Below are 23601 nucleotides of genomic sequence, written 5' to 3'. Positions count from 1 at the left end.
TACCGCAGTGTGTCAGATTGATGCTCCTTCATTTCATTCCCTTCTATGTTGATGCTAGTAACTTTGCTCTTCTTTGACAGTGTTTTGCTGTTCTCCCATTCTTTGTTGATTCTGGCTACTCCTTGTAGATGTTTCCATCTTGCACTCCATGAATAAGCCATTGGTAAAGATATGGATAAATTCTACTAATTTAAGAAGTGCATAGGCTAGAATTGTAATCACTTTCACGTTGCTATCATCAGAAGTGAGATGGAGTACTAAAAGGGTACCCTTTACATGACTCCCAAACTTTACAGTAATAGTTTCCTGGTAACGCCAGTGTACGTGCACTTTACTTACAAAGAAGAGGTTCCCTGGCTCTCAGTAGGGTGTTGATGAAGAATACAGTAGGCTAGCCCCTGTAGAAATGTATTGCTTGTTGGTTTACTCACCTCCTCCAGCCAATAAGAGAGTCTGCTCACTAGTTGAGAGAGAGGTTTTTTTTAAAAGAGGGACCGAGTGCAACTCCCGTTTTACAACCAACTTTAAAATTAATGCTTTTCCATGGACAGTTGGCTTATACCAGGCTTGTAAGAAATGTCCTATGTATGCCTTATGTTTCTAGTTGTGTTCCAAATGGCCTATGTTTCTGATTTTGTTTGCTAAATAATTACAATACAAATTATTCTCCTAGTTATTGGCAGAGAATGAGTCACTCATCATAGATACAAATGAAAATTTTACAAATTTTGAATGCATATTTGCAAAATCAAAATAACACCATCTCTTTTAGTTGGAAATCTGCAGTGCAGGACTTCAATTCTGGCACTACAGTACTAAAAATAGAACCTGTGAAACTGAGTTCATAAGGCTGTGGATATCAAATTCCGGAAAAGCATTTTAAACTACAATTTACATCTGACTGACTATTTTCTATTGCTAATCTGAATTTACTCCTGGAATTGCTCTTTAATAGATACTGTCCATTTTAAAATAATACCTATTCATTTTTCCTTTCTCTAATGATAAATTACACTAATCCAGTGTATTTTCATTGATGGTAAGAAAATGTTATATATTAGAGTAATAATTTCCCAAAGAGTAACTCCCAAGGAAAAGACACCAAAAAAGTAGATTAAATATGAAATCAAGGACAAAATGCACCCAAGTTGCATTGTGGCGATGAGCAGAATTGGCTTATTGCATGACTTCATTTCTGTTCTATAGTTATGTGAATTTAAAGTATACCGTTTGTGTGTTTTATAGAATTGGTGTTTTCACAATGCTGAAGGTCAGATTACCTCTAAAATTTATGTGTGTTGCAATTTAAGACAAAGTGATAAAGACTTTGTGATTTACCTTCAATAATATATTATTCAAGAAAGAGGATAATGGAGACTTGTCCAAATATTGAGTATCTCCACTGTTCTGTCCCATTCTTAGTATTATTGATTGTATCTAATAACTAGATAACTGTAAAGTCCAGGGCTGGCCTTACCATGAGGCAAACTGAGGTGGCCATCTCAGGTGCCAGACTGTAGATGGGGGGCACCATTAGGACCCAGAGTGTAGAAAATTGTATCTGCTGTTGGTGCATACGTATTCTCTCTGCTCTGCATGCACACAGATGGTGGAGTGCTGTGCTGGAGGAAGGAGTGCACAAGAGACACAACAGGCAGGCAGGCGAAAAGGTAGCATGAGGGTATCATTTGAGCTCCCCGCCTGAGGTGCTAAAATGTTGTGGGCCAGGCCTGGTAAAGTCAGTGTGGTAAGAAGTGTCTTTGCAATGTGACACAGCTCTTCAATATTTAATAATGGAATGGTAATTTATCAACTTAATAAAGGCAAGTGATAATTTTCTACTTATATGGAAATATTTAAAAAATCAACTTTCCCTCTTTGTTTACACATTTCCTTTTATGTTTAAAAGGTTCCTGTCCAACACTACACCCACTGACCTAAAAGGGTCAGTTCAGATTTACATAGGTGTCATTTGAGACCAGAAAATGACCTTAATATTACATAGTACACCAGGAGGTTTAATTCTAATATTTTTGTATGTGAGCTGAGGTAGGTAGTTAAGTTCTGATTCTGGAAATCTTTATTGCTCAGGATTGAATAGGCAAATATCTAAAGCAGTGTGATGATTTAGCTAGAACCCTTGAAGTTCAAGGAGGACCTCAGTTTTGTCCTGTCTTTTCAATATCTCAGGTTTTATTCTTCCAAAAATGTTTTATGATGGAAAGTTCTGATTTTCACCCATGTTCATTACTTAAAAAAATCAACAGGCCAACTGTAATGATTGTTTTAAATGTTGATCTGTTGTGGTACAGGCCCTCTACTTAGGCTTTCAATAGTCACATAAATGATGTAATATTAAAAACCAATTGCATTTCATTAGTTAGTGATGGCTACAAATCAAAATTATACATGAGAAATCTTAATTCCTATTGCATCCTTAGCTGCCAACATAGTCATTCTCTAAGGGTACGTCTAGACTACCGCCTTTTGTCGACGGAAGTTTTGTTGACAGATACTGTCGACAAAACTTCCATCGACAAAGAGCGTCCAGACACATTGTCGACAGAACTCAAAGCAAGCTGCTTTGTCGACAGAACTCCGTAGTCTGGACGCAACGTTACAGGCAATAACACCTTCTGTTGACAGAGTTCTGTCGACAGAAGGTGTTATGCCTTGTAAAATGAGGTATACCAGCGTCGACAAAACTGCTGAGTTCTGTCGACGTTATGTCGCCAGAACTCAGCGGTAGTGTAGACGCTGGTATAGTTTTGTTGACAAAAGTCCACTTTTGTCGACACAACTAGGTAGTCTAGACACACCCTGTGGCTATGTCTACACTACGAGTTTTCTTGGCAAAAAAATGCAAATGAGGGACTCATTTGCATGAGTCTCAATCTCATTTGCATATTTTCTGCTGAACTGTTTTTTTGCTAGAGTTTTTGCACAAAATCAAGCAGAGTGGACATTTTCATTTTGTGCAAATACCCCCTTTTCCCGCAAGATCCTTATGCCCCAAAAAGGAGGTTTACCAATCTTGCGGGAAAGGGGGGTTTTGTGCAAAAAGAAAACATCCATGCTGCTTATTTTTGCACAAAAACCTACCGAAAAAACAGATAGGCAGAAAATATGCAAATGAGACTGACTCATGCAAATGAGTGCCTCATTAAAATATTTTTTGCCGAAAAAAAACTTGTAGTGTAGACGTAGCCTAAAAGAGCCCTTTCAAAAATTCTCCTCACTGTTCACCTGTACTTGATAAGTGACTTCATAAATTATAGGGACTTTCTCAAGTCCTACTGCTACTACTTTGGGGTGCCCTACCAAACTGTGCAATAACAGCCTGAGGTACTGGAGTAGCTGTCATAAGTGAATCTTTCATACAGAAGATTAATGCACTATACTAGTTGTTTAATAGCTGCAAATGGTACTGGGAGTTGGGATGAGTGACACTTCATATTTAGATTTTATTTTATTTTTCTGAGTGGAACCATTTCTTTTGGAACAACACTACAGTTCCTGAAGTGAAGAGTTTGACTTCTTTTACTGAACAGAATCAGCAGAGAAGCAAAATTCAGTTTCCAGAACGAAGTTGACTAGGGTCTGAATTCATTTCTTTATATTAATACAAGTCTATACCTTCAGGTTTCACTTGTGAACCTAGATGGAAACAAGATATACAGGAATAAGGATTCTTCTCTTGTCCTTTCATCTAAAATTTCAAGTTGCTTTGCAAAAAGCTAGAGGAGGGAAAGCATCTCAATAGTGCCAGTCTTCATTTCACTTACTTCCTCAGTGCCTTCATTGTCTAGGCTGTAAAATCTTATGTGTTATCAGATTTCATGTGTCTACAACAAAGATGACCCCATCATGTTTGCCCATTGTCTGATTGCTCATCCGTTTACTCATGCTTGTCAAACAAATAATAGGTGATGGTCCAATGGGCTGATACTTCCTTTTCACTTCAAGATGTACTGATAAAAGTTGCATTGCTTGCAGGTCTTCTCAGAAAATAGCTAATTTTTTTCCTGTGCCATAAATAAATAATATGGCAGCAGTGTTAGAAAATGGTTCTAAAGGAAAAATACTTTTAAATACAAGGTTGTTTAAGTTAAATTTCACTTTAGGTTCATTATAGTTTCCCATCCTTCCTGAAGAATAAAAAAAAAGTATTTTGTCTTTCTATTCATAGAATATTAGCTGCAATTTGATCTGTGACCAGAGCTTAACTTTATAAATAACTGTCGAACTACGCTTACTTAAAAAAAAAAAACTGCCCAAAAGCTACATGTTTAACATGTTTAAAATAGTCTGTGAACTTAAGTTTTTTTTTTCTCTGACTATGCTTTTAAGAATATGACTATGCTTTTAAGAACCCAGGTCTTAACTCAGGAAAGAAAACTGAACACTACACGTTGTATATTCACAATTTGTTTATTCATAAAAATAGAAAAACAAGTTTGGATACATGAAAATCATGACAACACAAATTAGGACATGATCCCACTTTTAAGCAGGAAAATTGACATTAATTTTGGTGACAATTTTACAGGAACATTGACTGTAAGAACAGGTAATCAGTGATTTCTGGTCATATTTACTGACTCTTTAGTCAGGATCGGCAAATAGGTCTGTTCTTTTAACTTTTCCTACCATGCTATGTTGGATTTAATGTTAGAATCATATATGGTGAATTAAAATTCTGCCATGCATTTGCAGCCCATTAATGATGGTTTAAAACCATGACCTATGGATTTTTATCCTAAAAGTATCAATTATTTGTCAGCTGTCTGAAGGTACTGTTGCACTTTAGTTGAGTGGCAAAATCCTCAACATGTATTGAGCTAAAGATTAAGAATTATACATGATTATAAATATTTACAGATAGCTCCAAGTATATGTAGCTCTTGCTTAGTGTTGGAAAATCCACTGTGAATTCCTTACTCTAATATTAGAGGGTGGAGTGGGCTGTGCCACCTCAAAAGGAATAGGGTGTATGCAGTGTCTTAGTTGAAATTCATGCCAAAGTTCACAAGATGACCTTTTTATGCACTGAACAACACTGACTTCGGTAACTGATTTGCTGAACGTAGCATCTTAGCTGTGAATTGCTCCCAAAGGACCCAGTCTTCCAAGTGGCACTGTGTCTTCAACTTACATTGATGTTAGTTGGTGTTAAGGATGCTCAGGACACCAAAGAGGCAGCTTTCAGGGCTTAAGCAATACTGAGGAGGGGACTAGATGGCTCTAAGGAGACCTCAGTTCAATTTGGGGGTGTGAAGAGCAGTTAGTGTGAAAATGAGCTTGTGGAAGATATTGTAGATGGAGAGAAATAATCAGGTGAGTTACCTGTGAAAGAAAAAGCTGGTAAAATAAGAATTGATCTAAAAGATGTTTAACATAATAATTTAAATAATGCGCTAGCTCCCTCTTCACTAGTTTGCTGTGAGATTGCCTGTAGTTGTCAACTGCAGAAGAACTCTTTACATGTGAAGTATAGGGGTGATGAGGCCTGCATTCTCCCCATTTCTACATTCTCCCCCTCCCCTTCCCTACTACTGATGAGCCAGATGCAAGCCTCTAGGAACGTACGCCATTGTAGCAAGAACGAATTGTAGATAAGGGCGGGAACATAACAATCTTGTTTACTTAAATGTACTGATCATGTAAACAAAGTCAAAGGACAAGCAGTACAGCTGAGCCATACTGTAACAAGCAATGAGTAACCCCCAGAAATTTCCAAACTGCCACAAACAAGGTAGAGACACAGTATTTAAAGCTGAACTAGAGCACAACAATTTGGACTTCACCGATGAGCTTTAGGTACCAGCGCTTCAGAAGCTGAGACAGTCTCCCACTTCATCTGCAGCCAAAACGGGTTCCCTGGCTAGCAGAAGGGATGTAAGAAATGCCGCTTTTCCTATCATGTTCTTTTAGTTAAGGGGCACAGCTGATAGCTGTCAGGAAATAAACTGCTTGTGTTTGACAGATACCCGTGTAGCTTTTTTTGTACTTTGAGAACCCAGTGTCAGACCTCAGACACACTCTTGCCAGAAACATTGCCTGTAGCAGGTTATGCATTTATCCTAATTCTGCATTTCCACAGTTTAACAAACAATTCATCAGTTTTTATAAATTCTTTTATTTTTATATCTTAAAAAAATATTTTTAAAAAATCCAGTTAATATATGTATTTGTCTCTGGCACCTATCCATATTCTAGTGTTTTACCATAATTTAAAATACAGAATTCAAAAATTCTGAAAATATTCAGTTAAATATTTGATTCATGATATTTCCAATTACTGAACTCTCCCACAAATGCAGAAACAAAAGGAAAAACTATGTAGCACTTCAAAGACTAAGAAGATGGTTTAATAGGTGATGAGCTTTCATGGGCCAGACCCACTTTCTCAGATCATATTCTGGAAGAGAATTGGCATGACCATAAAATACCAAAGGACTACAATGAAAAAGTGAACACATTATTTAACTGACAAATCATATTTAGTACAGAAGGTGGGGTGAGTGAGAGGGAGGGAGGGAATAGCTATTCATGAGTCAATGAATGGCTAATCAGGGGCGATAAATGGGGAAGCTATCTTTGTAATGGTTAAGGTAATTAGCATCTTTGTCAAGGCCCATTCGTAAAGTGTCAAATTTAAGAATGAAAGAAAGTTCTGAAGTTTCCTTCTGTAAATCTGGTGTTAAAGTCTCTTTGAAGTAAGATGCATGTAGAAAGGTTGTTAATATTATGTCCAGGTAGGTTGAAATGAAAAGCAACTGGTTTTTCCTTGTGAAGATGTCTGTCTGATTTGATGTCTGATGTATATGTGGTCATGCCAGTTCTCTTCCAGAATATGATCTGAGGAGTGGGTCTGGCCCACAAAAGCTCATCATCTATTAAACCGTCTTATTAGTCTTTAAAGTGCTACATAGTTTTTCCTTTTGTTTTTGCAAGATCAGACTAACATGGCTACCTCTCTATTACTATTCACAAATGCAGTAGTCACTTTATCCACGGATATCATGACTCCACCTTTCTTTGAATTTCCCTGGAAATTCCACTGGTCCACCTATAAACCTGTCCTTTCTGTGCATGCCTGTGGAAATAAATCTGGTTTTGGTGTGAACCTGACCAGTGTTGTGGCAGGATGATTTATTGGATAAATAGTCAGGGAGTGAAACTGGGGGTATGTGGGTGACTGTGCTAGGAAGCTGGGGCAAAGAATGAGGGAGATGGACTAACTGTATGAGGAGACAGATGAAAATGAATCTGGGAGTGAGTTGGGGAAAACAATGGCATGAGGGGAACAGGGAGCTAGTAGGGGCTGGGAGAGAAGGAAATGCAGGTAGAAAGCAATGAAAGCCACTGGAGGCAGGTTTTGGGTATGGAGTTGGACAGTCAAGTTGAATTTGGACTTTTCCTAACTTCTAAGTGCTTTTCTATTTAACATAAAGGTTCTTTTAACACAGTATTTTGTACATAATTCAGTAGGGAGCAAACATCATTATTACTCCTAGATTTAATTATCTTTGAACTTTTGGTTAGATTTTTTTTTAAGGGGTTGACTTTGTAGGTTAAAGACCTAAATGGAATTGGAGCAGCTTATCTGAGAATCCAATTTTTTCTCCATGAATGTTAAAGTTGCAGCAAGCAGATACACAAATGGCAGATTCCTTTTGATTAAGAATTATTGAAAATTTCCTATAAAAACTTTTTTCCCAGTGGGGCCAAGTGTGAAAATGGTGCTTCTGGCTGGCTGCAGGACCTCAGACAGAGCAGTTGCTGACCGGGACCTTGGCAGCAAGAAGGATTCAACCAGAACAAAGACCTGAGGTAAGGGTGACGAATGTGCTGTGGCTGTGGGGATTGTAGCAGTGACATAGGTTAGTTAAAGGGTCACATATAGGATCCCTGAGCTGGGATCTGGAGTAATGGGGGGCACAGGACCCCCCATTACTCACTGATGAAGTGTCCTCAATACTGAACTGTGATACACTCTCAGAAAGTTAACTGTTTTGTGGTCCCAGCTCTCTAGCTGGACCACTAAAGTCCCAAAGGAGTGAGGAACCTCTGGGGAGGAAGACTTGGGGGCATGGCCCACAACAGAAAAGTTGAGACAGTCCCTCGATCTTCAAACAATTAGAAGGCTAGCCTGGAAGGCCTGCAGGATGACACTGACTGTCTGAGGGCTACTGGAATAAGCCTCTGTTGGACTTTATCTATTTGTCATTTCACTGAGTCATGACACAAAACTTACTGCAAGACAAGGAGAAAGTGAAAGTATACTCACTTTTCACAAGTGTCCCTTGGCTGAGTGAGTGCTTCTCCTTTGCAGTCCGTATAGTGTCTAAAACTTCTGACTGACTAAATAATAAGCTAGGAGTTCTGGTTTCCATCTGCTTTGAAAATTTAGACTTCAAGATCATACAGACTTCAAGTGGTACTACTGGTTACAACCTTCATGGAATTGATAGCTACATTTTTTTCCTTTAAAGAAAAAACATAGTTCTGACAGATTATTGTGTAACTGTACATACCTATATCAAATTACGAAGTCAGTTTTGTTTTGTGACGGTCATCTTAAGTGCCACCTAATGTGCCTTTGCTGTTGTCTCAATGCAAGGCAGAGTTTCATCTCTCAAAGGAGGTAAGTAAAAACAAAAGACAGGACTATGTAGCACTTTAAAGGTTAACAAGATGGTTTATTAGGTGATGGTTGAAGTTGGGGGAAGGCTGCTAAAATTAGGATCTGTACTCCAGGAGCATTCTCAGAGCCAGAGACCATTCCTAGACTCTTCTCAGACCAAGTGTAGTCGTCAAGATTAAGTCTCAGGTCCGACACTGGGTTCCCAAAATACAAAGGACGCTACACAGGTATCTGTCAAACACAAGTAGTTTATTTCTTGATGGCTAACAGCTGTGCCCCATAAATGGAAGAACAATATAATAAAGAAGCGGTATATCTTATGTCCCTTCCTGCAAGCCTGGGATCCCGGGTAGGCTGCGGATGAAGTAGGAGGTTTTCTCAGCTTCTGAGGAGCCGGTACCCAAAGCCAATCGGTGAAGTCCGATTTGTTAGGCTCTGAAGCAGCCTTAAATACAGTTTTCCTGCCTTGTTTAGCAGTTTGGAAATTTCTAGGGGTTACTCATTACGTGCTGATGTAGGGCTTAGCCGTTAGTTATCGATCTGGTTCTGATCAGGATCTTCTTGTTCTTCGGCCCAGTTTACGTGATCAGTACGTTAGGGTAAACAGAATTGTTTATGCGTTCTTGCCCTTTACCCTTATCTCATACTTGTTCTTGCTATACTGGCAACAATGCTTATCTTAAGTGGTGTATGTTCCCAAAGACTTGCTTCTGGCTCATCAGATATAGGGGAAAGGGAAGGGGGCGGGGGAAGAATGCAGGCTGCACCATCCCTAAACTAGCACATACAAAGTTCTTCTGCAATTGACCACTATACCAACCCACCTCTAAGAGTATGTAAGTTGAAGTACAGCAGTCTAGTGAGTATCAATGAGGTTGGGACTCCTCAAAGTTGTAATGCTAACTATGTGGAGTATTAAATATTTCTTTTGTGGAGCAGAAATATGTTTTGTCTGTTTCTGAGAGAGAAGTCTCACTCTCTCTCACACATATATTCCTTATGTCTTTAAACTGGATATTGAATCTGATCAGAGTCTAGAAGCTGAATAAAGCTAGAGGATTTGACTAGTAGTTTTTATGAACCATTTAAAATATACGGCTAGTTTCAGTTGATTTGGTAATGGAACTGGTAAGGGAAATCTTATATAACCAGCATATTTCAAAATTCAGTCTCTGTTGATCAGTAGCATGGTAGATCTTATATGATAGATCTCTCCTCATTCTCCACCTACCAGACTGTGATGGAATTAAGGGCTTCTGTCCTGCACAAGTGGATTCCTGGGGCTTTAGTCGTGTGTGGGGGAAGGGGGGGAAGAAGGGGAGCTCGCTGGGGCTCAGGGTGTACCTGCTGGAACTGGGGCTTGAGCAGGACTGAAGCCCCAGGCATGTGTATGCCCCATGGGACAGAAAACCCAGGCCCTGGCAAGCGTGACCTGCAGCTCTCAAACGTCTGAAGATTATCATATGCTGCTTGGAAAGGTAGTTTAGCCATCCCGGTTGTAATGAAAATCTCTATCTACAGAATCTGTCCAACCACGTTATGTGCTTTTAATTTGAGTCTCAACAAGTATTTGAAAGACATGTATTGACCCATAAAAATGTGTCTGAGATTAGAAACCTGTTGTGCTATGCACATTTTTAAATGGTAGATGAAATGTCAGAAGTGTATGTGGATGCATGTCCGAACTTGCATAACAGAAGCATACAGCAATGAACTGAAACATGGATTTTTTCTGTGAATATATTGTAATACCTGTAATATTTGCATTTAAAAATGACTTGCAAATGTTTCCCCCCAAGCTTGTTCATTTGTTCAGCTTGTGAGTGTCATGATCCAGAAAGATCCATTTCTCCTTTTTAATTTTTTTCAGCCTCCCCATTCACTGTGCGCTCGCTCTCTCTCTCTCTCTAAAAAAAATAATAGCTCACTCTCTCCTTTGATAGATTGCATCTGAGATGGTGTCTCTGGTGCTGTAATAGTATATAAAGGAAGGAGGGAATTACTAAAGACTTTTTGACTAAGTTTCATCCAATCCCAGTTAGAAGTTTTAGATTCTCTGTGGGAACTGAAACTGACTTGACAAATTGGATCCATGCCTTTTGTAGCTTCTGGAAAAACAGTGGAGACTTTTTAAGCCTGTTTAATGGGGATCATAAAAGCTGACTTGAGAGAGGACAACTTGTTAGCAGCCTTCACATAGGTAATGGCATAGTTGTTCTGCAAGAAACTGTCTTGCCAATAAATGTCATTGGCAGTTAGTGCCTTATTACTAATCCTATTTTTTATGGTAAACATAATTGAGAGAGGTGGTGGCAGGCCAACTCCAAGAGCACTTGACACCTTTGATTGTTTGAATGTTTGCAAAACAGGCGTCAAGCCTGGAGACTGCATGAAAATAAGGTGAATCTCATAGATCAATTTAGTATCCCCTTGTGGCAATGAACAGAGAATTGAGATCTTTGTGCTAGTATATCATAGATGTTTTGGCAGTATTCAATTCCATTGGCCAAGAAGTGCCGTTTACTCTGAGATGTGTTGAGGTGGAGACAGGTTTACAGTAAAGTGGTTCCATTCATCCTTGTCAGGGAGCTCTCAGAAGGTAGTTATGTGCAATAATTTTTCATTCCCTAAGACCCAGCTGCAGAGTGACACAGAGATCAGCCTTTTTATCTTTTCTGTTCAACATGTATCTTAAGCTGATGCAGAAGATCCATGAACTAACATAGATTAGTGGTGGTGTTTGTGTGTTTCTATACTTTTTTTTCCTCATTTGACTTAGAGCAGTTTCCTTTCTTTCCCATTATTTGATTGAGAGAGAGAGAGATAAGGACCAGAATCCATCTGGTTTAGTCTCTATCCAGAGGAGATTCATGCCTATTGTAACTGTACACTGTAGGGGTATAATCTGTAAAGTCAAAATGGCTGAGAATTAAAAAACTGGATTGTAACAGATCATGAAACCTAGTGATGATTCAACTTAATGATATTCTGAACAAAAAGATCCCCCTTTGGATTGCTATTTTATAGATCTGTGATTAAAAAGCAGTGGTGATGTATTCAAATCATGTGCAAAGTGTCTCTTAGTTGTGTTAGGTGTAAATGCTGAACAGTCTTGAAGATATAAACCAGAAAGCTCACTCCTTCAGGTGGAGTTCTGGGAGAGGACTTGTTTAAGCTGTGAGGGAAAGTTGAGAGGCCAGCACTGATTCCAAGGGCTGGGTGGTCACCTGTATGGTTTAAGCTCACGGGACAGAGTGCACAACAGAGAACCTGCACTTTAAAACTGCATTTTGAGGTCCCCAAGATGAGGACAGCACCTAGACCCTGATCACACTCTGCATGCTTAACACACAGTATCCAACAGCTGGGTCCCTTCTTAGTAGTCTGGTGTTATGCATAACTAGGATATGGTTGGTGTGACCTAGTGGAGTTGGCAGTCAGCCTGGGTCCAGTAGCATGAGGTCAGCGTCCAAGACAGCCCAGAAGGAAACTGAGTCAGGTTTGGCAGGTAGGGTTCTACCAGGAGATCAGCAGCAGGCAAGAGAAACTGGTATCATAATAGTGATAGAAATGTAGCCGTGTTAGTCTGGGGTAGCTGAAGCAAAATGCAGGACAATGTAGCACTTTAAAGACTAACAAGATGGTTTATTAGATGATGAGCTTTCGTGGGCCAGACCCACTTCCTCAGATCAAATAGTGGAAGAAAATAGTCACAACCATATATACCAAAGGATACAATTAAAAAAATGAACACACATGAAAAGGACAAATCACATTTCAGAACAGGAGAGGGATGCGGGGGGGGGGGGGGGGGAAGGAAGGAAGGTAAGTGTCTGTGAATTGGCGATATTAGAGGTGGGGAGAGTGGGATGTTTGTGAGTTAATGGTGTTAGAGGTGATAATTGGGAAAGCTATCTTGGTAATGGGTGAGATAGTTCAAGTGTTTGTTCAATCCTCTTTGGAGAGTGTCGAATTTTAACATGAATGACAGTTCAGAGGATTCCCTTTCAAGTGCAGATGTAAAAGGTCTTTGTAGCAGAATGCTGCAGGTGGTTAAGTCATTGAGAGAGTGTCCTTTCTGGTTAAAATGGCAAGAAACTGTTTTTTCTTTGTGATCTTGTCTGATATCTGTTTTGTGGGCATTAATCCTTTGGCGAAGTGTCTGAGATGTTTGTCCAATGTACATAGCAGACGGACACTTTCGGCACATGATAGCATAGATTATATTTCTGAATGCGCAGGAATATGTGTTCTTGATCTTATAACTCACTTGTTTAGGTCCAATAATGGTATCAACAGAATAAATATGTGGACAAAGCTGGCAACGGGGTTTGTTGCAAGGGAAGGTACCAGGGTTGGTATTAGTGTGGTATGTCCTGTGGTTGTTGGTAAGAATCATCTTGAGGTTAGGTTGTTGTCTATAGGAGACTATGGGTCTGTCTCCCAGGGCCTCTTGGAGTATGGTATCCTGTTCCAGTATAGGCTGCAGTTTATTGATAATGTGTTGGACAGGTTTAAGTTGGGGGTTGTAGGTGATGACAAGTGGTGTTCTATTGTTGGTTTTCTTGGGTCTTTCTTGAAGTAGATGGTTTCTAGGTATTCGTCTGGCTCTTTCAATTTGCTTTTTTATTTCTCTGGGTGGGTAGTTGAGGTTTATAAACCCTGGTACCTTCCCTTGCAACAAACCCCGTTGCCAGCTTTGTCCACATATTTATTCTGCTGATACCATTATTGGACCTAACCAAGTGAGTTATAAGATCAAGAACACATATTCCTGCGCATCCAGAAATATAACTTTCTGTTCCTGTATTTGGGTTAAATAGTCACTGGGGTCCAGTCTGGGCCCCCAGGATTTCATCTATTAGATTCTAGAACTGGAGTCCTCTGCTATAGTTGAGTAGTTCTAGCACATGTCAGTAGGTCACTGGGTGGCAAGTAGGGTCTGACTAACGTTTAAGAGCCTTGTGGATTAAGGTTGAGAGCCATGATCCCGAACATCTGGCAAGAGGCCAGGAAGAGGCAGACAACTAGAGCTGTGAAAAACTGTGATCCACATACAGAATTTGCTACCATTCAACTAATGGGTGAAAGTCAAGTGCTTGGTTACCATAAACAGATGTGTGGGACAGATTGTGTGACCCTGTAGTGGGGTGTGCCTATCCTGATTTAATAGAGCTTAAGGAGGCAAGATGTGGACTTGATGGGATGAGTTGTAACTTCTGTTTGAGGAAGCTTTATTGAAGAGAAGTTCCAAGAGACAGGAGAAAACTCCTTCTAAAATCTTCAAGAAAAGGTCACAAGCTGTCAAGCTGAAGGACCCTGCAGTGGGTTGAGACAGGAGCAGACGGTACTGAGTGTGGATAGATAGATCTGTTGACTGTTTTATTGGAGAAGACTGGCTGGAGAAAATTGATCTCTTTGATTACTTTTGCTTTCTTTTGATTGTGCTTCAGAAAGCCCCAATGAACTGCTGCTGAACTGAGGCTCCTCAGACTGGTTGTGGGGAAGGGATTGCTAACTGTCCGTGAATCCTTTATAAGTAGCAAGAGTGAGAGACTAAAGATCCCCATTGTTGAACTCCGAGAAAAGGGTTCTTAAAGGGACAGATCCTGTTGAATGAGACTCCCCTCCCCTTATTGGGGTAGTCGTCTTTTTAGCCTTACTCATGGTGAGTAGTACTTTGTGAGCAGTCATGGTGTTTTTAGGGGGACAACTCACAAAATAAAGTTAGATAGGTTTTACTCTCCAAGTTTAATTTGCAGAAAAATGAACCCAAAGACACTGTTCAAGCTTATTGAACAGAGAACATGAAGATAACATAAGAAACACTTGTGGAAGAAAACATTGTCCTCACTCTGAGTTTGTAAGCAACAAGTAACCAGAGGCAGTTTTATTACGAGCTGCAGCAAGGGAAAACTGGTTCGGACGGGGGAGGGGAGGAAGGCCCCTCCCCCCTTCCGAGGCAGATCTTCAAATACAAGCAATTATGAAGCAGTTTATATACTGCCCATCAGATATAATAACAATTAGTCTCCTTCCCATTACGAACACCAATGGCTAACAGTTATTTTAGTTTCACCCAGATGCTCTTTATCTCAAGGTCCCTGCCAGAGTCAGCATTCTATCCTTATCTCCGTATGGAGGCAAGAGGCAAAGGCAGCATCTACTTACAGATCTCGCGTTGTCAGGCCACAGACTTAGCCTGACTCTTGCTCTCTTATTAACAAGACCAAGATGTCTGCACACACATTCCCTTATTCCCTTTTCCTGTCTCCACACGCTACAGGGAACATCAAATTGCAAACCATAGGAAAGTGATAACACAGATATAATATACCTCCTGCTTAGTCCACTTGCGATGACCAAAGATTTATTACAGTCTCTAGAGCCATATCCATACCTAAATCTATCCTATGTGGCCAGTATGACTTGGGATATCACACTCCTTTGCCATATCTCCATTCTCCCTGTGCATCTAGTCTCATGCAACTCAATAACAACCGTTTACATATTGGGGTAAATTCTAATCTGTTTCTCCATTGCTGTATTGCATCATGGATGAAGGGACAACTGAGAGATACAACGTAGCAAGTAATGATTGGAGTATATAAGAAGCAAGAATATACTTCAAGAACATAAACTGACCACTATATCTTTTGAATATCTTACATGTAGTGGTGAATGTAAGTTGTACCTAATAGGGATTAAGAGATGCATGTGAAAAAGATATAGCCCGTAATAAGATGTTTTGGATCTCTCTACCTCAGATCCATCTTTTAGCAATGTAGCCAATACACGGTTAAGAATGTATTGTCTTAGGGGGGAAAATATTATATGGTAAAGGCAGGGAAACAATAATACTTTTACTGCCAAAGAACACTTATACTGGGTGGGTGGTTGGCTCGAATAGTCCTTAACACTTTAATTAAGTGCATTTTTCCTGGAAATTCCCTGTAGCACTTTATTTTTCAGTTGATACCACATCTAACCTGTCTCTAAGGCAACTGTTTGATTTTATTAACTTGTAAGACAGAGGATCATAAAGCATGCATTGTGCACATGTAGGGACAATAGACATCTGTAGGGAATTTGAGCAGTATCCATGGGGCTCTTCGTTCCCATCTCTCTGCGGTTGTCCATAAGGCCCATTCCTGCAGCTCTCATCCAAATGTGTAGTTCTAGTTGTTGCATTAATAAATGCTTTAGGATTAGATTTAAAGGGATACATTGTATTGTGGGGGAGGGAATCACAAGAAAATCGAGTAAATCTTAGTTTTGGAGAATTTCATGGGATTAATGGAGGTAACTCAGTTTTCAATTCATACCAAGCAGGTATTATCAGGAAGTCTAACGGCTATAGAAGTGCTAAATCTGGAAGAGTTAGGAGAATTCTGATAAAACCCACAGACTCTATGAGAATGCCTTTGAGCTGAATGGGGTTCTGTCTGGGACCAGAGGTTGGATATTATTATAGTAAATGGTCAATATGTGATGGGATTGTAGGTCATTCTTCTTCACTTATGCCGTGTTCTTTCTTTTACTTTACCTAATTAACACCTTGTTTGAGTGCAGGCTCAAGCCCTTTAGGGAATACTAATAACATGTCTTTGCACCACTAAGTAACTCCTTGATCTTTCCCTAATGTAAAAGGGGGCAGATGAAGAACAGAGAGGTTTTATGCAATTTTTCATTCAGTGGCTGCAGCCTTTCTTTTATTATTGATTGTACTGCAAAAATGCTTTGTTACTTTGTCATTGTGTGTCACAGATACTAGCCAAAGTTGAGAGTTAGTGGTTAAATTACATTTTGAACATGTCTAAAGGAGTCTATGTTAATGTAACTTATAAACTAAAAGGACTACACGCAGGTGACTCTGTGCTTAACTTGCCTCTGAAGTTGGGGGTCCTGTATTTTGTGCTATATATCAGGGATTTCTGGTAATAGTTAGCATTGACGGGGGAAAAAATGCAGAGAAATGGATTAGCTGTTAGGTCAAGTTTGGATTACAGTATTAAATGTTGTAATAAAGTTTGCTGCCATGTGATAGTTTCTCTTCATTTCACTGTAATGCCAAACTCTGTCCCTTTTCCATTTTAAAAGCTTTTGAGTGACTCCAGTTATCATTTTTGTGACAAATAGAAATATAATTTGAGAAGTTGATTCTGCATGAAAATGCTCCTTAATGCTTCCCAAGAAAATACAGTATCACTTGAAACTTTATTTTTAGTTCTTAGATTGTAAAATTTATTTGAAGGGCAGTGGTTGGATGAACATATGTATATATTTTTAGTGGCAATAGGAGCATAGTATCTTGTTTAAAGATTAATTGTCCATAAAAATTCAATAAAGGCAAACCCAAAGAAAATTAAGTTAACAAGATAAATTTTTGGGAGCTGCCAAGTGGTCTTTGGAATCATGGCTTTGTGGATAGTTTTTGAATCCACGCCCACATGATGACACACAAATAGGAAGGACAGCTTCTTTGGAGGATATAAATTTCTTTATCTTGAGAGAATATTTTAACATGACAATGTCACAGATAGCTCTCTAAATGTTATCTTACACTCGATGTCTGTTTCACTGTTTAAATCTTCTGTCTCTTTGATGAATGTGTCCTCCAAAACGTATTGTGTGCTTGCATCTCATTTATGCATGATTAAAAATGCTGTTAGATTTAGTTTTGATTATACAGATTATACATTTACTTCAACTTCCTTTGATTCACTTCCTTTTCCATTTGCTGGCTTGCCACAAGTCAGATAGTACTGTAGACATTTTTGAAAAAGCTGTTGTATAAGATTCGGGTGGGGTTTCTCTATTTGACAGATGCTTCATTTAAATAAACAGTTACTGTGCAAGAAAATTATTTTTGAATAACTCGTACCATTATTTCATAAACACAAGGAAAGGCATCTTTCTGTGACTTCTGTAGTGTTTCCTGAACAGGTTGGGGCAAATGGCATGTTTAGAACTTGGTATTCCTCTACCTCAAATAGTCCTACCTAAAAAGTAGTCCTATTTTTTTTTTGTTATCTATGTAAAGTTTATTCTTTCTTTTTCTAAATTTTTGTTGAAAAATCATTTTCATTTACACTTCAAGAACCTAATTCTTCCTTTTTTTTTCTTTTTACAGTAATATCACTGAATAACTTTACTCCTGGGTCACTTTAAAGATTAACAGGTGTATTGTTTGTTCTAAATTAGACACAATGAAGTTTAACAAAGACATGTCTCTACTTGTATCTGTCATTATGAATTCAATATTGTATATTTTTGAGGTCCTAGTAACAAATATTGAGGGTAACACAGGAAATACATTTTCATGTTTTGGCTTTTTAGGAGTGTTGCAAAAGTCAGGAAAATTGTTACTATAGCTTTGATAATGGACAGAGCAGGAAGGGAGAGACCAACCTTAAGAGCTTAATATATAAAATACTTTTATGCAACCTAATTGGACCTTGCAGCTCATGATTAGTACAGCTTACCACACTTATTCAGTAGCAATAATCATTTGCGATTTGTGTTGCTTTTTAATTTGTAAAGTTATATAACAGAAGACATGAAATGAGCAAGTCAGATTCAATTAATGTTTTACTTATCCCAGGCCATCGTCTGTTAAAGGTGAAGAGTGTAATATGCTGGTAAGTGTACCCTGTCACGCTCTAATCATTGGCCCATGTGAAGAAGAGAAGCCTAATACTGCTACTGGCTAATAGTTCATTTAGTCCAAGAAGCAAATGTTTGTTCTCTGGTGCTGAAAATAAGGGCTCTGTACCTGATGACAACACATGTTGCATGGTGAGCACATGGAATTTATTCTTCCCTCTTCTGCTTGATTACTCCTCTAAAGCCAAATAGTGTGAGCAATGTGTAATTTGTGAAAGTGCTACTCAACATAAATGTTGCACAGTTATTTAACAGCGCTTTGCTGTTAATAATAGCTTAGTAGTTATTTCAGCGTTTCTCAAACTGTTGGTCGTGACCCCAGGGGTCATGAGCAACTTAGACGGGGGTCGCAGCTGGATTCGGTTTTTCACTTGTGACCCCTCTCCCCCGGGCCCCAAAGAGTGGCAGGGTGGTGGAAGGCAGCTCCTGGCAAGCCGCGCAGCATGGCCGGGACTGTGGGACTCCAGGAGTGCAGCTCAGCTGCAGGAGGAGGCAAGGCAGTGGAAGAGTGAGGCTGGCGCCAGAGCACAGTTGCTGGGTGACCGAACACTTCCCCAGCTGGAAGAGGGCGGGGTCCCTCAGGCAGCGGGCTAGGGGATTGGGTCGAGGCAAAGGACCCGGCGGTAAATAAGGGCACGTGGGGGTCAGAGGAGGAGGCAGAGGAGACATAGGAGAGGAGTGGAAGATGGAGGAGAGGGGAGAGAGAAGGAACCAAAGGGACACAGAATGGAAAAAAGGCCTAGAAGAGAAGGAGATGGGAGGAACGAGCCTGAAGGGGCGGGAAGGATGTTTAGGACCGCAAACGCCTTGAAGGAACCCCAGGAGGGCAAGGAGTCTGGTGAGAAGGGGGGAGGAAACGACCCAGGGCAGTGAGGGTGGGATGAGGGGCTTTCACAAATTCATTGAGCATTTTAGGGGGTCGTGGTATCACAAAGTTGAAGAACCCCTGATTTATTGGATTAAGATACTAGTATAGTACTTTACATTAAAACATTTTGTTTACTATTTTGAGCTGCACTACATTTCTTTGACATAATTGAATCTTTTGGCTTTGTGTCACCAAATGAGGAGTTTTCATTTGACATTAACTCATTTAACTAACATCAAAATTCTAACCTCTGTCATTTTTCTGACTCACCCAACTGGCAAATTTTTATACTTTTGTGCTTTATTTTAGTTTGCTTAAAATAATTATATACAGCACTTCTAAAAGTAATATTAATAGTAAAATTTAGTCTATTAGATGAATGCTATTTCTCCACAAAGTGATCAGTGCTGAATATGACAGTAAACAATATAAGTTGAGCTGGTAGTGAACATGTAGGTAAATTTACCTTAAAATTTCTATTACAAGTTCTGGTTTTCAGTTGGTTATTGCTTTGCTCTTTAACCATTTGGACTGAAACTTTTCATACTATGTTCATGTCCAGGATGATTTCTTTAAAATTCCACAAAGACAATTTAGCTGTTTCTGAGGGAGAGAGGCTATACAGATTGGTTTGCCCAGATGTCATGGAGTATACAAATCACCCACTGGCCAGGAATGGGTTAATATTTTGCCATGGGCTTAATCAATCCTATTGCACTACACCTGCCATAGATATCATGCTTTGAAGCAGTGATGAAAAGGGAAGAGCACAGCTCCATTTGAAGGTTGGCTGAGGAGAGCAGACGCCAACTCTCACTCCATGATCAAAGTCTGACTGGAATGGTTTACGAATCTGTTGCCTGTCACAGCCTCTCTGAGGGAAGGTAGACCTGTTGTAGGACTAATTTTAAGATGTGATGCACCATTGATGAGTTGCTTTAGAGTCAATTACCTAACAGAAACTCGCTACTAAAGATAATCAGTTGGCCATTAGCCTAGGGTGAACTTGTCATACCATGTTCACGCAACATCGTCACAAAAATATTCCACGTGCTGGGTTTTTTCACAGGATCTCTATGGTATCATTCAATGCACAGGATGGACTGTGTTTATAGTATAAATCAGGCAAGTGAATAAGACTGTTGTATGTAGGAACTCTGCCTCTCTTTGTTGCAGAAGTTGGAAGATGAGAAGTGAATGAGGCAGCAAATGGAGGGTTTATGGCTAAGAGACTGGAATAGTTATAGACGATATGGCAGTTTCCTGAAATATCTTTTAGGACCTCTTAATACAGTAAACTTATGTACTGGTATGGACTAGGGAGGGGAATAGACCCTCCTCCAAGAAGTAAAAGCAGTGGGGTATGATTTGACAATTTCATGTAGATTGCAACACTTCCCTCCTCAAGTTTAAACTGGATTCTCTAGAGCCCTGCTGACAAAACACTTTTGGATAAATAGCCAGAGTTTGAGCTGACTCAGAGCCTTCTTTCTGATTTAGCAAAAGAGTGGGGCATCTATCCAAAGAGGCCCCTAATTCTTAGGAAAAGTTGTGAGGAAACTGGCAAGGACCTTTGCTGGAAGTGGAGGGTGAGAGCAATCTGTGGTCAGCTTTCTTAGTATAACAAGCATGGAACAAACATACATTTAAAAAAATAATTTTTAATGTTTTTTTTCCGGTAACGTTCGAATAAATATAATTGCTTGTGGTGAGCTATGTGGTAACTTATAACTGGGCAATTACAGCTGTTTGTAGCCTTTGAAGAGAAAGCGAAGTGAAAACTCTGGTCTTTTGGGTGTCTGACTTGCTTGGGAATTCATAGTTTAGACAGGGGACTGTGCAGCCTTTCGAAAAACTCTGTCAATAAGCAGATATGTGTGTATCTGTCCAATAATGATTGGTACCCTTGCAGGACCAGAGAGAAGAAATTCAGGTGCTGTTGCCCTGAACTGTGACAATATCATCCTGGAGAATTGGATTCTATTCCTGTCTCTGCCATAGAGTTTCTATGAGATAATGAGCAAGTTAGTGACACCAAACTTTTTGCAGGTGTCACTTAATTATGGGATCTGCATTTTCTGTGTTTCCAATTGATTGACACAAGCATTGATACTTGATTGACACAAGTATTGAGCATGCCCAGTTGCAACCAAAATTAATGAAAACTGTGCTCTGAACATGGAACATGCTATAAACATTAGGTACTCTGAAAAATTACACCTTTCATGTCTCTAAGTTGGCAGTAGCACTGGAACAATTTTGTACAGACTGGTGTGTGTAGGTGGGTGGGTGGTGGTGCTGAAAGATATTGAACCAAACTCTAAATCCTATAATCAGTGGTTCCCAACCTTTTTTATGCTGGGGACTGGCAAACCCATTCACAAACTTTTGGTGGACTGGGAACATTTATTTGCATATTCATTATACAAATAATGAATATGCAAATAAAATGTTACATGACCACCTAGCTCCAACCCAGCCCCTTGTTCCCAGTGCCTAACGCCCTTTGACCCCTTCGTCCCATATCCTGTCACACTTTAACCTCTGACTCCTATAGCCCATGCCAACACCGTCTTGCCCCGTGACCCCACCATGCTCTCACCCAACACCCTTTTGCCCCTACCCCACCACCACACTCCCCAGAGTGAGTCTGCCCCCCTAGGGAGCATGGCTGTTACTGCTGTGTGGGCAGGGGGAGTGGTCATTTGCAGCATGTGTGCTCCCTCCTTCACACCCCCTCTCTCCCCAAATGTGTCTTGTGCCCTTATGGGCGTGGGGGCACAAAGCTCTGGCTGGGCCACCATTACCAAGCAGAGTGGGAGGCGCTTCATCCTCTGCCGCCTCCTCTGCCACCTCAGCCACCACGGCTGCCAGAGTTGAGCCGCCGCAAATAGCCAGCTTGAGCTCCAGCAGTCGCTGTGGCCCGGCAGCCAGTGGCTCACAGACTGGCGGTTGGGAACCACTGCTATATATGATAGAAACCACTTCAAGTGAGGGGGTGCAGTAGCAGTCCCCACCCCATTAGTTCCAGCACCTACGAAAGCAGGTGCCCAAAAGTAGTGGAAACTTCTGACAATTTTGTCAGTATTCTCTCTGACCTGCAGTTCCTCATCTGTAAAATGAGAATGATGACAGCAGCTCATCTTTTACGAAGATGAATTCATTTATGTTTGTGGAGCACTCAGTGACATAGAAAAGCCCCCAAGGAAATTAATAATTCTGTGTTCAGTGCGGGGTTGGCTTGGTGTGCAGTAAATAAAGCAGAGACCACACACAAATAGTAAGGATAAAAGAAAAACCTGTTCAGTAAGCACCGTTCATCCTGTGCAATGAATGAGGTCAGGAGTATTGTGGCAAACATAGTATGTGATCATATAACTAGAGACTGGAGCAAAATGTATATGCACAAAGAAGACAACCGGAGATTGTATGGGCAACCTTCTTTTTGGCATTTCCTAACTTGTGAGTGCTTGATGTGAATGCAGCCTTAATGTTCTTTTTAATGTGCTTTTTATATGTAGTATGTAACTTTGTGGGATTCCTAGAATGATTCTGAGCTCCCAATCCTCCCCCTCTCTCTTTCTCGCTCTCTTTTGATTCTTAAAACAAGTCAAGCAAGTAATACATCTTTCCAAATACTGGGGTTACTGAGTTACACAGTTGTGCTTTAAACCCATAAGTACGAGAAATGCAGGAGCTAGTTTTAGTTACTGTTTCCCCCTTTCCTTTCATTCCACCCTCATGCTTCCTTCCCCATCTATATACAGCATAAATAATCAGTATTCCCTGTGCACCCTGTATCTCTTCTCCCTGGCACATCTGACATTTGATTAGAGTAAGTGATAAATATACTCCCATGTCAATTTTACTTGCTTAGATGGTGATTAACAATGGTACATTTGTAAAGCATTTCTGATTAAAGGAAAATGCTGAGTGTTTTATATCTCATTCCTCTGAGTTCTTATGTAGTTTTAGTTCACCTTCACGCAACAGGACACAGGTAAAGAGTGAAAGGGGGATACAGGAGAACAGAGACTACACTGATTTGATTTTTTTTTTTAGCATGTCACATTCCTGCTTTTCAGTTTCTGTAACACATCTTTGCCCTTCTGTAGAAATGTGGGTTGTAGAAATGTTTGTGTGTAAATGACAGTACTGCAAAGTGTAGGTCTTGCAAATACAGAGCAGTCAGTCCTTTGTGGAGTTCTTCTCAAATAGGGAAACTGAGATTCCTCTGCTATATCTGAATTTATTTAAAAAAAAAAAAAAAAAACCACCCAAAACACTGCTGACAGCATAAAGGCAATGACCTGGATGCCTCAGGCATCCATTATAAAACCAAAGCCATATGCAGGGGCATTGGGAAATGAGATGCTTTCAAATGCAGCACAAGACAGTACTAAAATGCAGTAGGTGG

At 40.0% G+C, this 23601-nt stretch overlaps 1 long non-coding RNA gene across 1 annotated transcript in view; it reads left to right on the top strand.

Moving 5' to 3' along the window:
• Window positions 1–23601, top strand: part of LOC142829630 (uncharacterized) — a 202111-nt gene that overhangs the window by 75518 nt on the left and 102992 nt on the right. Inside the window, exon 2 of the long non-coding RNA XR_012904248.2 lies at window positions 7726–7836. This is a non-coding gene — a long non-coding RNA (uncharacterized LOC142829630). The remainder of the gene's footprint in view (window positions 1–7725; window positions 7837–23601) is intronic.

This window comes from Pelodiscus sinensis, chromosome 4, assembly GCF_052426305.1.
Source record: "Pelodiscus sinensis isolate ZL-2025 chromosome 4, ASM5242630v1, whole genome shotgun sequence".
Lineage (NCBI taxonomy): Eukaryota > Metazoa > Chordata > Testudines > Trionychidae > Pelodiscus > Pelodiscus sinensis.
This window is presented reverse-complemented; position numbering and strand designations above follow the sequence as displayed.